Consider the following 18729-nt stretch of genomic DNA (forward strand, 5'->3'; position numbering starts at 1 on the left):
AGGAAGCTCCAGGTCCAATGTACTTATGAAGATTTTGTGGCTCCAAAAAATAGCTTGAAAAGAACCTTCTTGAAGTGGCACATAAACCTGACGTTGAAATCCAATATGGCGGGTCACACCTCACCATACCTCACCCGACCTCACTCTCATATTCACATCTCCTCTCTATCAGTTACACTGTAGATCCTGAATAGAATTTTTTAAGATATACACTTTATGGCAAAAAAATTGTGGACACCTGACCATGACACTACGTGCTTATTGAACATCCCATTTCAGATTTAGTCCCCTCTTTGCTGTTTTAATAACCTCCATTCTTCAAGGAAAGCGTGGCTGTGGGGATTTGTGTTCATTCAGCCACAAGAGCATTAATGAGGTCAGGCACTGATGTTGGGTGAGGAGGTCTGGTGCACAGTTGGTGTTCCAGTTCATCCCAAAGGTGTTCAGTGGGGTTGAGGTCAGGGCTCTGTGCAGGACACTCGAGTTCTTCTACTCAGACCTGGGCAAATCATGTCTACATGGAGCTGGCTTTGTGCACAGGGGCATTGTGATGCTGGAACAGGTTTGGGCCTCTTTGCTCTGGGGAAGGGAAATTGCAATTCTACAGCATACATAGAGGTTCTAGATAATTTTGTGGCAACAGTTTAGGAAAGAATCACATATGAGTGTGATGAACAGGTGTCCATATACTTTTGGCCATATAGTGTAGTTGACAATAGCCAGGTAAAAGTTTGGTCTGAGTGTTTTTGTTTGTTTGTTTGTTTTTTAAATAATTAGCAGTTATGGTTATGCTTAATAATGAACAGTTATGGGACATGGTTTCTACTGGCTCATGCCCAGGGTCTATTCCCACCATGACCATGACCATGACCCTGACCAGGATAAAGTGGTTACAGAAGATGAATGAATTAATCAGTGCAATAGGCACACAAACTTGTATTTGTCTTATAACCAGAGGTCATAAAAACAAGGAAACAAAAAGCAAAATAAAGATCTGCAAAATATGCAAGCCAAAATGCGTGGACGTGTCGGCATTTCACAGCTCAACATCCAGCTTGTGGAAACGTGTATAGGTAAGCCCTTAGCTAGCAGAGTGAGGTAGACTAGCTGGTCAGACATTTAGTTGTTTTACAGTATAAGATTTAACATGTCACTTCAATGTTAAGTAGCGATTTGCTGTTGTGTTAAATATATCTCAGGATAATGTGTAAGACGCTTATTGTTTACCTCTTTGCTAGATAGCTAAGTAATGTCTGTAGCTTGAAATGAACATTACCTAGCTAGCTAAGGAACCTACTAAGCCAGAGGTTCCCAAACTTTTCCACGGCAAGGCCCCGACAAATGGCATTAACATTTCACCGAGGCCCTCCTTTTGCAAGATGTCTTTAAAACACATTAAAAATACAGGCTTCTGAAGATATCCCCCTTTTTTATTATTAATAATTACATCATACATCTTTACAGTACATTAGGAATTGAGTGTGTGTGTGTGTGTGTGTGTGTGTGTGTGTGTGTGTGTGTGTGTGTGTGTGTGTGTGTGTGTGTGTGTGTGGTTGTCTGAGAGTGAGAATTTATTTTTCATACCAAATTGTTGAGGCCCCCGGGCCCCCCCTTTGAAAACCACTGTACTATGCTACAGAAACACCAACTGCATTTGTCTAATTTAGCTAGCATGCTAACTTCACCTTTGGTTATATTCTGTTGATAATGGAGGTGGTGTTTACTTCAGTGGCACTCACTTCGTTAGTTACTATAAGAAAGGAATATAAAATATGAAAACATTTCCAGATTAGCCGTGTCCATTGTAGACATATGAAAAAGTAATTCTTAAGTAAGTTTTCAGCAGATGACATTTATTCTTACTTGAGAAATTTCCTTGACTTTCCTTTCCTTGACCCATTTATCTCTGATTATCATTTTTAAAAATCATTTATCTCTGTAAACATTTATCTTTCTTTTTACCATCCAAGTACCCCTGTCACTCATAAATAAGGCACTCATTTAGAGTCCCATTAGGACCTGAGTAGCTATCCCCAGTCCACAAATACTTCGAGCTCTTTTTGAGGAACACCTGTTTACTCTTTTTCTTATTTAATCGCCATTCTGCACCTTTTTGCTTTTTTCGTCTGTGGTGTTAAATGTGATTTCACTCGGATAAAAAGTCCAGGCGTTTAAAAACCTGGCCTGGCAGTGTATCAATCATATCTCAGACCTCTAACATCTTTCTTTGTCTTTATTCATTTCCACCAAGCAATTATAAAGATGACCGATAGACTGGTGGCCTCATTTTCAATCTCTAATGCAGCTCAGAAATGTTTTCAAACATCATTAAATAACTGCATACTCAGAATTCCTGATAGATCTGAGGCAGCAGAGAGAGAAACAACTGTGGGCTTGAAGTGTCGAATAATTAAGATGCTGCGATGCAGAAGAGCTCTGAGAGGGAGAGAGAGAGAGAGAGAGGAAGGGGAGAGCAGGGTGAGATGACACACATATCCTGATTTGCGAGACCCCCGCTGTGACTCAGATCTCTTATACACAAAGCAGAAGAGCTGCAGGTGTCTGCTACATCAAAAAAGAGAGGAACACCCCAACACACACACACACACACACACACACACACACACACACACACACACGCACAAACAAACAGGAGACTGTGCTGATTTTTTACTGCAGTTACAGTGCTGTTTAACAGCAGAAAAAAAGTTAACAAAAATAAGGGCTACCAATCAGGTTTTGCTGTTAACTCCTAAAAACAAAACTTCTGTTCTGACTCACCGTTTTTCAGCAGTGTTCGATGTCATATTAATGAGAAATGCGATATAGAAGTAGAAGTAAAGACTGCAAATACTAGACTCAAACTTCCAGAATGCAGAGCAGAGTGTACAGATGAGGAGATGAGAGAGCTGGACACACTAAAGGACTAAAGCGCTGCTGCATCACTCTCTTTAGATAATGATGAAGTGAGGACTAATGCTGTGTTCGACTGAATCTTGTAACTCAGAATTTCCAACTAGGAAAACCCAAAGAAACATAACTGCATCTCGGAATTCCTACTCAGAAAGTCAAGCAGGTCTCGTCAACCCCCCCATGTTCAGGAACTGACATCAGTTAAACATGGCTGCTGAGTTATACCTCATTATATGACATATTAGCTCGTTAAATCTATAACACTGACTGTACAGTTCACTGTTTTGAGGAGATAAATATATATCATGCATCACAGTTAGCTGCTTAGATCGTCAAGGCGTCTGTGTCTTTTCCGACTTTGTAGCTCAAGGTCAGAAATGACGTAAAAGTTTTGACTTCCCACTTGTGAGTTAAGTTAAAGATAGCATTAATCCCACTGGCATCGCTATGAGCAGGCAGTCAAATGGTATTGTGGGTAATATAGAGAAAAAAAATACTCAACACCATTGAAGATGAGATCTATCCATTTTCCAGACTGCTTATCCTACACAGGTGAGTCTGGAGCCTATCCAAGGAAACTCAGGGCACAAGGTGGGGGACACCCTCGACCAAACCACCGCAGGGTACAATCTCACACACACTCAGTCACACACCTCAGACAATTTGGAAATGCCGATCAGCCTACAGCGCGTCTTTGGACCTGGGGAGGAAACCTGAGTACCTGGAGGAAACCTCTGAAGCACAGGGAGAACATGCAAACTCCACGCACACAGGAAGGAGACGGGATTCAAACCCCCAACCCCAGAGGTGCGTTGCAAACATGCTCACCACTAACCCACCATGAACCCCTTGAAGATTGCACGTCAAACACATACATACACACACAAAGTGTGTAAACTCTCATCAGGCAGCAGGGAACATGTTTTGAAGTGGACACTCGCTCCTAATGAGTGTAAAGACGGCTTCAGCAACCCTCTGTAAACCACCGGCGCAGCAATCAGACACAGACTTGTGAGATGATACAGCGATTCGCTAAAGCAGAAACAGTAAGGTGTGATGAATTAATCAGGTCTTGTGTCGTCCCACTCTTTCTCTCTCTCTCTCTCTCTCTCTCTCTCTCTCTCTCTCTCTCTCTCTCTCTCTCTCTCTCTCTCTCTGGCTGTGCTCAGCTACTGCCTACTGCCCGTCTGTCCGCCTGCATCTTTTTCTCTCCTTTCCTTTCCTTTCCTTCTCACACCATTTGCTGTCACTCTCTTCAGAGTCATTTCACTTCAGAGTGCATTAATCCTCATTGTTGAATCCCTCAGCCATTGCCAAAGAAGGCAATGCTTCAATAATACACAAATCTATGCTGTGAACTAAGCAATTTTATTGCTAATCTATAAAAATTCTCCAGGTATTTATCAAAGTGTCAGGATTATCACCTGCAAGGCTTCCTGGAACATGTCTGCTGTAAAATCTAACTACTGACTCTGCACTTGTATTTGACAGGAATTGTGTGGTGTGTGTGTGTTTTCTTCGTGATAAAATGAAAGAGTGATACAGTGGTAGGCTTTTCTAACAGCACAGTTCAGCAGTTATGCTGGATAATGAGCAAAAAAAAAAAAACCAAGCTGGCTAATGCTAATACAGCAAAAATACTTTTAAAAGGCTGAGGCTAAAAATTAACATGAAACCCAGACCCATAAAACATCACAGAAAGATTATACATGCAGTTCTCCCTCTCTCCAGTGGCTAGGATAATCATATTGTTGCGCTGCTCTTGGTAAATAAGCCCTCTTCATTTTGCATAAGATTATGTAAACTAGCTAATTTTCTTCACATCCTCACAGAAGGCAAACCAAATTGAACACAAGGCAAATCTAAATCATGAACAGAAAAAGAATGCATACTTCAAACTTGTTGAGGGACATTTTCCCAAGTGCAGTATCATTCATAGAGCAAGCTATTATAAAAGACATACAGTCCCCTCCAAAATTATCGGAACAACAAGGCCAATTAATTAGTTTTTGCTGTAGACTGAAGACATTTGGGTTTGAGATCAAAAGATGAGTATAAGAAGAGATTTGAGAATTTCCTGGTATTTATATGTAGATGTTAAACGACATAGAAAATAATACATTTTATTATGTTACATAAGAAAACCAAATTTTTAGGCGAACAAAAATATTGAAACGTGACTGACAGGTGTTTCTTGTTACCCAGCTGTTTTCTGTTAGATTGACTGTTTAAACAATAAATAGCTCTGAAAGTCTACACATAGTTTTAGCCATCAGTTTCACATGCGAAGACTGCATTTGTTGTTAAAATAAGAAAAACAATAAGCCAACATGAAGATCAGAGAGCTGTCTGTGGTAGAAAAACAAGCCAATTTGAAGTTGAGAAAAGAGAAAAAGGAAAATCAATCAGAGGCATTGCACAAACATTGCGCATTGCCAGTACAACAATTTGGAATGTTCTGGAAAAGAAAGAAACCCCTTTTGTACTTAGCAATAGACACTGAATGGGTCGGCCAAGGTAAAGAACAACAGCTGATGACAAGCATTGTGAGAGCTGTGAAGAAAACCCCCAAAACATCAGGGTGAAGGTATCACAATCTACCGTTTAAAGAAGACTTTGAGAGCAGAAGTATAAAGGCCATGTAACAAGATGGAAACCTCTAAGAATCAGAAAGCCAGACTGGAATTCCCAAGAAATAGAGAGATGAACCACAAAAGTTTAATGAACTTTTAATTAACTTCTACCAAAGTGATGGAAAGGTCAACGTGTGGAGAAAGAAAGGATCTGCTCATGATCCAAAACACACAAGCTCATCTGTGAAGCACAGTGGAGATAGTGTCATGGCTTGGGCTTACAAGGCTGCTTCTGGAACAGGCTCACTAATCTTTATTGATGATGTAACTCATGAGGTAGCAGCAGAATGAATTCAGAAGTTTACAGGAACATTTTCACTATGTAGTGTATTTCCGTAGGTTTTTTTAATTATTATTTGATAGGTTTTTGAAAGTAATGTGAAAGTAAAGTAATTAGTAATCTGATCAGTAACGTAATCAAATGTTAAACATAATAACATATAATACAATGTTAAAGTAGGAGTTAGTAATCTGTAGTGGATTACTTTTTTAGAGTAACTTACCCAACACTGCAAATAAGGAAATGAATTACAATTAAAAATGAAAAAAGGAAAAGCTATTAAATTAACAAAGCCTTAAAAATATGCACTGTAGAGCTGAATACTTTTGAGGATGGAGACTAAAAATAGTACTTCCACCTGGAAACAATTTCCGTAGCACTGTTATATAACTGTGCTTAGTGAAGAAGAAGCTCTTGAATGTGATTAATTAATAATGTAGCTACATCTAGCATTCTGAAGGGTTCTTCAGTTTGTCTCTTTGGAATAACGATTTAAAGAACCCTTTAAGAGAAGAATTCCCTTTCAGAAAAAAAGTAAAGACTTTCTTTTCACCCTTTCATGCATAGTGCCCACACTTATGGACAGTCAATTTAAGGCTCGTTTTAATGTTTTATACAAATATACAATGTAAATCAAAACAGCATTAATGTAAATTAGCATAAACTAAATAAATTACAGAAAAATTTAAGTAACGAAATAAAGTTTTCGTATCAGACTCTACTTAGATTTATTAAAAACTAATTTTTGTTTGTTTTTAATGTGTTTTTTATTTTTTATTTTTATCTCCTTGCATCATGCAACAGTCCTAAACTGTGTAAATATTGTATCTTCAGAAAATACTTTTTTTTAAATTAAATAAAACTTTCTCTCTTCAACAGTATATATTTAAGATAACATTTTTTTATTATTTCAGGCATACTGTCTTAGCATTTTTTACTCATGGACAATCCATTTACTTTTTGATATAAGTAATATTTAGACAGAAACTAAATTCATACATTATACAAGTTCAAGTAAAACAAAAAAAGAGAATATATAAAAGAATCTAGATATGCGTATACATAATTTATGCAGGAAAGTGTTCAAAGGATAAAACCATTAACCTTTTAAAGAACCAGTGAGGAACTATTATTTCTATATGTGTGTTTTTTTTTATTACAATTTAAATTTTATGTCCCTTTTGTTATATGTCCTTCCACATTGTTTTATCCATGTTGTCTGCCCAAGACGTTGTCTTCAGCTGATACAACACTAATGTACTAACTGCTACTCTTAATTCTTATCAAAACGATGCAGAACTTCTATTTTACTTTGATATTCTCTGTTTTTTATTGATTGATTGATTGATTGATTGATTGATTGATTGATTGATTGATCGATTGATTGATTGATTGATTGATTGATTTTAGAAGCAGGCTACCCTGTATTAAAAGAAGACTTTGTTATTTATACCACAATGCTGCTGAATTCTTGAATCTGATTGTTCAGAAGGTGTTGGTTAATTTTCAGCAGTCTGACAGTAGTTCTGGTTGCAAGGCAAATCACAGGTTTATATTAGGTTTGTATGAAGGTGCTCGTACTAATGCGTTATCTTTTCTAAAATAACAGGTAATACACAGTGGCTTGTATTTTTTGCAGCAACTCTGTTGTTGATTATTTTCCTTTAAGCCCATCCATACATTTTCTGTACTGCTTATACTACACAGGGTTGCGTGGAGCCTGGATCCTATCCCAAAGGACTTGGGGCTCAAGGTGGGGGACACCATGGACGGGGTTCCAAACCATCACAGGGCACACTCACACTCTACGGACAATTTGAATATGCATGTCTTCAGACTGGGGGAAGAAACCAGACTACCTGGAGGAAACCCGTGAAGCACAGAGAGAATACGCAAACTCTGCACACACATCATGGCGGTGGGAATCAAACCCCCAACCCCAACATTAATTATGGCATCATCTATAAAAAAAATAATATAGAACTATTTTAGATACTGGAATCTGGAATGTTATCTAACACCAAGATGCTCCAAAGCAGTTTGAAGATCTAACTAAGAATTGTCTTGTTTATAGTGTTCTTTTTTGGGGCCCTTCTAATAAGAACTTAGTCTGGCTGTGATATTAAATATTCATGAGAAGTCTGTAACACTGCATGGGGTGCCAAATTCAGCTGGCATTTATTTGCTGAAATCCCAATTAGCCAGTTGGGATATGAAATGGGGGGGGTGTTTGTTTTTTAGATAGAATAGAAAGAATTTGGACTAATGAAAGGATTTGTTTTGAGTCTGCAATTAACCTATAATCCCCCAACAACTCTTATAGGTCACATTCTGGAAATCGTTTGCTATTGATTGCTGCCTGAAAGGGTATGTCATGACATCTCTCATCTCTCACACACTTACTCATAAAAATGTCCATGTCAAAAAATGTCAATTTCCTTGCTTTCCACAGTTTCAGACCATCCATTTGAGACTTTCTACTGTGTCTCACCTGACAGGCTGAATTCAACATTTCTTATCTTGAGGGTATTCTCAGGAGACTGAAATGATTTACTTCCATGATTTACTTCTCTGACCAGAATACAAATCCAGGCATTACAAAATACCCAAAGCAATCTGCTGAATTTGAAAATCTCCCATTGCCTTCAATCCTCATGGTCCAAACCATACCCACTTACTAAATCGGCATTTATTTTTTAACCCACCTGTGCAGAAATGACTTTTTACATGATGGTGTAGGAGTGTAAATTTTGTGAGCTGGGGATAATAAGGTTCTCTTCTGTGTTTTGAGATATCAGGCATCATCTTGACTCGGGTAATCCTAGGATAATACGGGCACACTTCACTTTTAGACTTGCAGCTGGGAACTATTATCAGAGATGCTGCTATAGAAAATGAATCATTAATAAAGCCTTAATGGCCAATCAGTGCTGTGGTATGACAGCTTCTATAAAATGGGTAAAACAAAAATAGGTTTATGTGCACTACATTTAAGTTAATAATCTAATATTAGAAGTAGAAATCCCAGTTGGTGGGATAGGAATATGAAGAGCGGGTTATAATGTCATATAGTATTAATAGCATCCTTTAATATCTTGGCCGTGTTGTGGATAAGCAGCAGCTCGTTCTTGACAGATGTTTTGGAAAATTAAGATAAGAGAAGGAGAGACACACTTTATCATTTATCTCTGGAGGCATTCATCTGTAGCTGACAGTTTGCACATTAGATAAGATGGATGGAAGTGTATTTGGCTTATAAGATTAGGAACGAATGTTTCCTGAAGACTGTTAAACGTGAGCCCACTGTGATTGATTTGAACCACTGTGCAAAATACTGGACTTAGTTTCAGTTTCTCAAGTAAATCTTTTTTTGTCTTGCAAAATCCCCGGATGACTCTGCTGTTGTGAATAGGATTTAGATTTTTGGAAAGGAGTGTATGTGCCCTGCAATGGGTTATCACTCCGTCCAGGATGTCCCCCACCTCATGCACCAAGTCCCCTAGGATAGGCTCCTGGTTTCCCGTGACCCTGTGTAGGATAAGTGGTAGAGAAACCGGTGGATGAATGGATGGATGGGTGGAAAGGAGTGTATTTGTTCCTTTAGATTTCAAGGCTGAACACCTCAAAGGGTTATCCATAACGGTTGTATAGAAACGGTCACATGGTGGACATATGGATTAGAATTTGGATATCACATAAGCTATGTCAATACGTCCTTGTAAATGTGCTTGAAAAATATGCTTTGCGACCTTGCAAATGAAGGTGCTGGGTAAGTTACTCAGAAAAAAGTAATTCCCGAAAGATGACTAATTACTACTTTAACATTGTAACTTGATTACGTTACTGATTACTGCATATAAAAAGTCATCAGATTACTAATTACTTTACTTTCACATTATTTGCAAAACCTATCAAACCTACAAAAATACACTATAAAGTGAAACTCAGAGTTCTTTCAGTAACTTTAGCGCGTGTCAATGTATGACATGATCAGAAAAAGTCGGATTTATCATAAAATTTGCCTTGGGTGTTGTCACTGTTTGTAGGATTACCAGACCGATAAAATATAAAAATTTTCTAACTATGCTAGTTTGGTGTCTCGGGCCAAGGGAAGGAACAATTAAGCTGTCATTGTATGGGTTTAGCTGCTACAGTGCCATGAAGAGTACATTATCTTTCCTTATGTTCTGCTCATATCACGTTCACGTAAACTGGAACTCATATAGGTGTGGAACTCACACCTTTTTTTCCTGCTCAGCATCAGAGGATGTTACTGTTTCAGTTTCCCCTTTACCGATTAAAAAAAAAGCCATATATCCATTACACACGTATACACACTGAATGTGTGAGCTAGCATTTGGCAGAATTGAGAGCTGTCAGCCAATAAGACACGAGTATCTCCACATATTTTCCTGTAAACCCTGTCTGATTGGTCTCGTCTCCATTGACTGAAGATATAAAATTACAGGCTGTCTTCTTTTACGGACGTTCAGTTACGTAGTGACATACCGCTCCAAGTGGAGAATTACTCGGGTCTAAAGAAAAAATCTTCGGGGCAAAACGTGATTTATTTTTAAAATGCATTTTATTTAACATTGTTTTCATAACAATAAATGTGTAATGCAAGTAACGTAATTTTATTGACATCAGTAAGTGTAATCAAATTACATAAATTCAAAATGTAATGCGTTACATTACTGCATTATCAAAAAAAGTCATTAGATTACAGTAACGTGCCACTTTGTAACACGTTATACCCAACTCTGGCAATTGACCAACACAAGTTGTATGATACCACACCTTTGAATTTTATGGTCTCCGCCTTTCCATGCTTACCCTGTTTAAAGGCAATAAAAGAAAAATAAAGGCCCTTCGATTTATGATGTTCCTGGTGGATGAGAAAACAAACCTCCCAAAGCATACAGTTTTATGGGTATTACATAAACCACATTTTGTTTATTAATAATGACCGTGACACAGTTTATTTGTAGGAATTCTAAAGAGAAAGTTTTGTAAGAAAACCTGAGATGGGTAAACTCAGCCCTTCACCCTACTATAAATATTTGTAAAATTCTATGTTGCATTGCTTGGTGTAAATGATGAATTTATGCTTTTATAATAGTGAGATGATGCACTCATTTCCGGTTCTGATAAGTTCCTTGCAGGAATCTCTACAATCTTGGCCTTAGTGAGTGCCAAAGATGTAGGTCATTGTTCATTAAAGTCAATATTAATAAAAGAATAAAGTCAATAACAATAAAGGAATAAAACACTGTTTCTTCCTCAAGGTTTCTACCTCTTAACATCTTAGGGTGTTTTTCCTTGCCACCGTTGCCACTGGCTTGCTCAATTGGGATTAATCCACACACTTAAAATCTGTATCCTGTATTTATATATTTCTGTAAAGCTGCTTTGAGACAATAACTATTGTAAAAAGCGCTATACAAATAAAATTGAATTGAAATTGAATTGAATTGAACTGTGAGGCATGCTGTTATAAGAAAATAACAGATTAGTGATGTCATCCATCCATCCATGTTCTGCCTGGACAGGGGGTGCAGGGTGCAGTCACACACATATTCACACACTACGGACAATTTGGAAATGCCAGTCAGCCTACAGCGCATGTCTTTGGACTCGAGGAGGAAACCGGAGGCACGGGAAGAACATGCAAACTCTGTGCACACAGGGCAGAGGTAGGATTCAAACCCCCAACCCCACAAGTTTGAGGCAAACATGATGAAAAATACTTTGTTACTATATTTATTTCATAAATATTATTTTGCTGCATTTATTTTCTCTAGCTTATTGAAATTGAATACTTACTTAATTACATTTCTTTATATTTTTATTTTTATTTTTATTTCGTACTTGTTACAAATCTCAAACCTTTCTTCTTCTCCCCTCCAGCCAATGACTGAATATTATACATAGAATGTGCATTTGATTATACATTTCAGCTTAAAGCATCCAGTTCATCAGTGAAGACAAAAATGGCAAGAATAGTGACAATTCTTCATCTGCGGTGACCTTCTCATGCTAGATAATGTAGCTAGCATTATAGCTAGCCATGTGTGTTTGATTATGGAAAAGCCACCAGACTGCAGTGTGGAACTTGAGGATGAATGCCCCTGGCCCTACCTCATAAAATGGTGTCTCTTTTGCCTCCTTAGAAGGCATGACCTCCATGTAATTTGAAAAATCAAGCTGAGGCATGTTTCACTAAATTTGCTAACATTAACTGGCTATAGTTAACTAAGTTAGTCTGTTTTCTTTGCTAATGGCAGGCTGTTCCAGTAGCGAACATAATTGGCTAGGCAGCTAATCAAATACTAGCTAATGGTAAATATTGGTTATTTACAGGGTATTTTACTTCTGGATTAATTCATTAATCATGCATATGACCAGCAAACTTACTTGGCGAAGTTGCTTTTCACATTTAAACATGACATTACTTCAATTTCATGAGCTATAAAGCTACATTTTACTTTTTAATACTTAAATACATTTATGGCCCTACAGTCTTAGCTATAGGCAGGGACAAACTGCCTTGTCTCTTTGACTGAGACTGCTGTAGTATTTATTTATTTCTTTTTTTCTGACAGATGGGAGATGTGTGCGCAGTGTAGATTTTCTCTCATCCCTAAAGCAAGTTGAGATACCTGAAATATTGATCATAGTCTCTAACTGACAGGGCAAACAGAACTGACAGTGAAGATGAAACATGGAAAAGATCCAAACATTGAATGAATAATAACTAATGCATTAGCCTTAATCACTGTCATATCAGCATTTCTTTACCAGCTTGTAAACCAGCTTGTGTTAACGTTTTACAAGCAAAGTATTGTTGTTTTTTTGTTTTTGGAGAGTCCTAAACCTCGATGAACAGCAGCGATTTTTTTTTAATAGTGTTGACCTTTACACGGTGTTCAAAAAAACATACATCTTTCATCCACCTTCAGTAAGCGCTTTATCCTGTAAGGCAGGAAGGGATGCTGGGTGGGACGACAATCCATCACAGCACATCACACGCATGCATAAATATCATTTTCACACTCATTCACACTTTTTACAGTCACCAAACCATGAACCAGCATGTTTTTGGGAGGAAAACAGAGAAACCAGAGGAAACATATGTGGGATGGGGTGTAATGCAATGCCAGTATCGGTAACAGGTTTCAAGTGTTTCAAATATCAAATTCAACTATGTGTATCTATATTCAGATTTAAACCTGAAGTGGGCATGGCCTAAACCGGAAAGTCGTCCCCCCCTCCCCTTTTCCTACCACTATACTAGCACAAACCCTGAAAACTGTGAGGTACAAATGGCAGCATTGTTAGCATGGTGTCTGATTTCTACCTGTGACAGTTCTTTAACCTCAACTACATCATTGAAGTTCATAATTCATCTCAACTATAGCCGTTTTTATTCCCGCTCCTGCAGTTCTTATTTCTGTACGTATATGTCCACAATATATTCTAATGAATTAGTTGGTATTTTAACGATTCTTTGAACAATAGTCGCTTTTATTTCTGACAAATGTAAACAAACTAGTAGCTTAATTTTAACTTGGGATGAATCGAACACCGTAAATGCATTGTGCAGGTTATTATGTTAATTAAAGTGGTCTTTCGTTGTCCCATGAGCTTCATATCAGACCATTCACCTGGCCCTTGTGAAAGTAAAACTCTCTTATTTAAGCAACTTTTTTGGCCTGAGGCATACCAAATAACTTAACCAATGATCTGTGAACCTGTGAAAAAAAGAAATAGTGTGCCTCCTGTTTCTATTTGTATTTGTTCACACCAAATAATGTATTCATATTGCCTAACATGGACATGCACAACATCAATGACTTGAGCTCAGGATTCGAACCCCAGACCCTGGACCTGCACCACCCTGCCTCAAAGATCAATGTTTAATAACAATTTGTTGCGTATGATCACATTGACTGTGAATCCACCCATCCATTTTCTATACCGCTTATCCTACAGGGTCGCAGGGAACCTGGAGCCTATCCCAGGGAGCACAAGGCGGGGTACACCCTGAACAGGGTGCCAATCCATCACAGGGCACAATCACATACACATTTACACACCCATTCATACACTATGGACACTTTGGACATGTCAATCAGCCTATGTATGTCTTTGGACTGAGGGAGGACACAGGAGTACCCAGAGGAAACCCCTGCAGCACGGGGAGAACATGCAAACTCGACACACAGGGCAATGGTGGGAATCTAACCCCCAACCCTGGAGCAAGATTATGGTCTGGTGCCCTTTCTGATATCACCCTCTCTCCATCTGTCTTTCCTATCTCCCCATCTATTTCCTCTATCATGTATTCTCCTTCTCCTCTCTCTCAGTCTTTCTCTGGAAATGTACCCAATTTCCTCACTTCTCACCTAACCGAGTTGCATCTATTATTTATCCACTTCGTTTTATTTCACAGAGGTCCTAAAAAAAAGGCAGCAGTGGCCCTCCGTGATGCTTTATTCATAAAGCTGTGGTTTGCCATCATCGATGTTTCTAGTCATGGAAGACCAATTGCTGTTTCAGGGGCTGCCCCCGCACACCATTTCACACTTTCTGAATGTTGCAGGGAAGCTGCACTGTGACTTTTCCCATCAGCTGCCTAATATTGTTGCTTTATCTGATTAAAAAGTCAATGAGGTATTTGGCTTTTATCTCTTTGTTTTGTCCATACACATACAGTTGCCTAGTAACAACTTAAACCAATGAGCACACACTCCAAACACCTGGTGAATACTCCACACTTCCCCTGCTAGAATCCTCCATATTGCATAAATGATAAGGCAATAAGAGTATACTTCAGGCTCTATCATGAAATTCTGGGAAGTATGTCTATAGAGTGTTTCAGTAGTGGTTTTAGCATTAATGTCTCCTCATAATGTCAACAAATTCAAGTTAATAACCACTAAAATAAATTTTCAGCCAAAAAAATAGTGTAGCTTAAGCAATTGTCTTGCCAATGCGTACTGTTTGTTTTCCTCAAAAATGTAAGCATCTAACCAAATCTGAATAGATTGTTCAGATAATGTGTTCTAAACAGATATAAATACTAAGTTTTTTTTGTTTTTTGTTTTTTTTCATGCGGGTTTTGTTCAGTATAAACAGCGGGAGTCATGCCGATCACATAAAACAACACCATATGTTTATGTATAACTATCTGTGTGACTTCTTGCCTATGCAGAACTTCCCAAGTGAATTTGGTTTGCTCTGGGGAGTAAAGAGGGATTATTGCTGCAATATGGTTTCTCACTCACAACCTTTCTCGTCTCCCAGAGTCAAATTGAAAGAGGGAGAGACGTTTCAGTTTTATGACTGAAGTAGCAAAGAGATCTATCACACCAGCTGTCAAACTCAATCTTTATCAAAGTAACAGCTATTGGGTTTGGCATTTTCCCTCCAACAGATTAACTAGGGGTATGGCATGATGACATTCCATGAGAAAGAAATCTATACTGATAATTAAGTCAGAAAAATATTGTCTCAGAGTTTGTCTGCACTGCATGTAGATTTAGGAGAAAATCAGAACAGTATTTTAAATAATAATTCAAGTAGTTTCTACAAGTGACTACATGCAGAGATTGTCATTTATCTTCATTCTTTTAATAATAATATAAAAATATGAAAAGGAAATATTGTGAAATCCTGTAAAGTATCGCCTTGGGGGACACAATTCAACTCCAATATCAACCCATACTCTTTCAGTAGGCTCTCTAAACTTGCTAGAATGCTCTAGTTGAATAGCGATTTTCTTGGGCCAAAGTAGGCCTAAACTAAAGGCCCCATGTATAACCAGGTACAGAAGAGGCTGAGACACATGTTATATTGTGAGCTTCAACCTGACTCCAATGCAGCAGGGCATCAAGAGCCCAATCCTGATGTTCCTCTGACTGAAGGCTTCTTAGTGAGACCTCTTCTATGCGCTGGGTTGAATGGATAATTCAGAAGGGCTGTTAATCACTCCACTGTTTGGCATGGCCAGGGTTTGTAAGATCTCTCACCATTCAAATGCTCTCTCTATAAACCCTGACATCAAGATGAAAACCATATCATTTTCAGGAAGAATGATAACCAATCAACAGCTTAGGTCTCTTTTAATCTAGAATCTGGGCCAGTATCTCTTGAGATGCTCTAAAACTCCATTGCTGGATTTTTTTTTTTTCATTACTTAAGGATCCACTATGCAACATGCAGTCTTACATAACACTCAGAAGCAGGAGAGATAGTCCATCCATCCATTTTCCATATCGCTTATCCAACACAGTGTCACGGGGAGCCTGGAGCCTATCCCAGGGAACTTGGGGCACAAGGCAGGGGCACCCAACCCACCGCAGGGCACAATCGCACACACATTCACACACTACAGACAATTTGGAAATGCCAATCAGCCTACAATGCATGTCTTTGGACTGGAGGAAACCAGAGTATCTGGAGGCAAAAGTCAACCACTAAGCTGACTTGTCCCCTTGAGATAGTCCTCATTAAAAATGTATTAGTAACCAGCCCAAAATCTCCAATATGGGAGACAAGCATGACAGAACAGAAAAAGACAGAGGTCATAAAAAGTGCAGATAAAGCATTGCAGGGATTCCAGAAATTAAAAGACTAAGGGAGGCAAGGAAGATTAAATAGCAAAAGGCAAATCAGGGCTTTACAATGAAGAACCAAATCAAAACTGTTTAAACACACCAAGAAAAACCACAAATTAATTAAAAATAAATTTTAATTAATGGCAAGTAAGGAAATTAGAAGGCCAAGGAGGTCAAAAAAGGCATGTCGAACATGGGAAGCCATGCGAGTCAAAACATGGGATTTTTAATCTTGCTAGGAGAATGCTTCTCTGAATTAAGCTCATTGAAATACTATGCTTTTTAGTCCATGGATCATTTGTATACCTGTTTTCCAACATTAACCATAGCATAAAGAATAGCTCATTTTTAAATACAGTGAAATGCCACAGCTGGCAATATGAACATGCTTTTTTTTGGTTAATATTCAGCTATTATCTATTCCAGAATTGTTGGAACCATTCATTAAAACCAACAAACCAGCAAATACATTATTGTATTTATGTACAAATAATAATTCTCATGAGAATTTTTTCATAAAAAATCTATTGTCTGTTGGGATTTTTTTTTTGTTTTTTTTTTTTGTTGTTGTTGTTTTTTACCTGCACACAACAGATTTGGCAGAAACTGGGCACCTAAGCAATTGAAGGGAGATTTATGGTATCATGAAGATATAATTTATGGAATTAAGATTTTTTTTTAGCCAAAAATCTGGTTACCGCTTCCAAAAAGTCAAGCTATAGATGGATCTTAGAAATTAGACATTTTCTAATTTCTTAGATATTAGAAAGCTTAAAATGTTCGGCATGGAGGAATTCAATATCCTTTTACGAGTATCCTAAACCTTCTTAGACACTGAGGAAACGGCTCAATGCTGTTATTCTCTTTAGGGAAGGGTTCACCAGATGTTCACTGTGTGGTGCCATTTTTTTTTTTTTTTTTTTGCTCAAAAGAACACATTTTTACTAAAAGACACAATTTATTTCTAAGATAATATTTAAATAAAACTATACAGCCTCCTCATATTTTCAACATCATTGCATGTGTTCATGTATTAATTTTTGCTCATTTACTTCAAAGGTGCCAATCATTTTCTAATTGACAATAGATGATGTGAGTAGGTTAAGTAGGTTTATTTAATATCACATGTTGTTTAAGAAGGGGACCTGGCTTCATTGGAATAGATTCATTAGATTCAGCCAGGGCCATTTCAATGTTTGGCTGAGCATTTATGGGAAGGGAGGGCTGTGGATGTGCCAGGAATTCACGTACACACTCTTATCTGCTCTGATAATTGCTATAAACTGTTTCGAAGAGCATTATGAAGATGTTCCAAGATGAATTTTTTATTAAGGTAATTTCTACACTAATATTGAATTCATGCGAAATCCACTGTTGTTCCATGTTGTTCTAAACTTAGATCATTTAAGCCAATGGGGGAAAAAGTGATACATGATACATGAAGACAATTTACTCCATGCTGAGTTACCATGGTATTAAATGCACACTGTAAGAGTTAATCAACAACACCATGTTTCGCTGTCTAACAAAAGATTTTAGAACCATTTGAGCGGTCCAGCGCTAAACCCAGCTTGCAAACGGGTCAGTCAGAAGCCTTTTTCTTGGCACACCATTTGTCCATGGATCACCTTATCTAATTTATTCTTCAAAAACATAATACTCGGCCCTCGTTACCCAAACATGGAGACATGCACAATGGGAAACTTCCCTACATCTGGTGGCCAAATTGTCAACAATGTACACAGACGTGCGATTATCGGCTCCCTGTGTTTGCAGACCATGTGAGCAGTCACAGACATGAAGTGACATTTTGAAAAGCAACATTTTTTTAGCAGAAGATAAGATTATGGTCACTATGTAAGACTCACTCAGCTGTAAACAGGATATTATCACTCGTTGCCTGTTTAAAGTCTTTCATTAACTCGATTTCAGTTTGTCAAAAAAGTGTGTGTGTGTGTGTGGTGGTGGTGGGGGGGGGGGGTTGGGGGGTTGGCAGCATAAGTGCAAACAGTCTTGTTTGACATTTAATTAGCTTATTAGTTGTGGCTTATCTGGAACATGTTATTAGGCCAAATGGCCATTGGGTAATGGGGAACTACACCTGGAAGCAGAAGTGCAGTCGTGGGTGGAATTGTGTAAAAATTGCAGCACTTTGATATCTCATGACTTACACAATGCTTTGGAAATATTAGAGTTTAATGATTTATGCAGAAATTAATTTTCCCCTGTTATAATATTGTGTCACCAGTTGCTTTCTTCATTTGAGCAATAAAATCACAAG

Source organism: Ictalurus punctatus, chromosome 5 (genome assembly GCF_001660625.3).
Source record: "Ictalurus punctatus breed USDA103 chromosome 5, Coco_2.0, whole genome shotgun sequence".
In the NCBI taxonomy this organism is placed as follows: domain Eukaryota; kingdom Metazoa; phylum Chordata; class Actinopteri; order Siluriformes; family Ictaluridae; genus Ictalurus; species Ictalurus punctatus.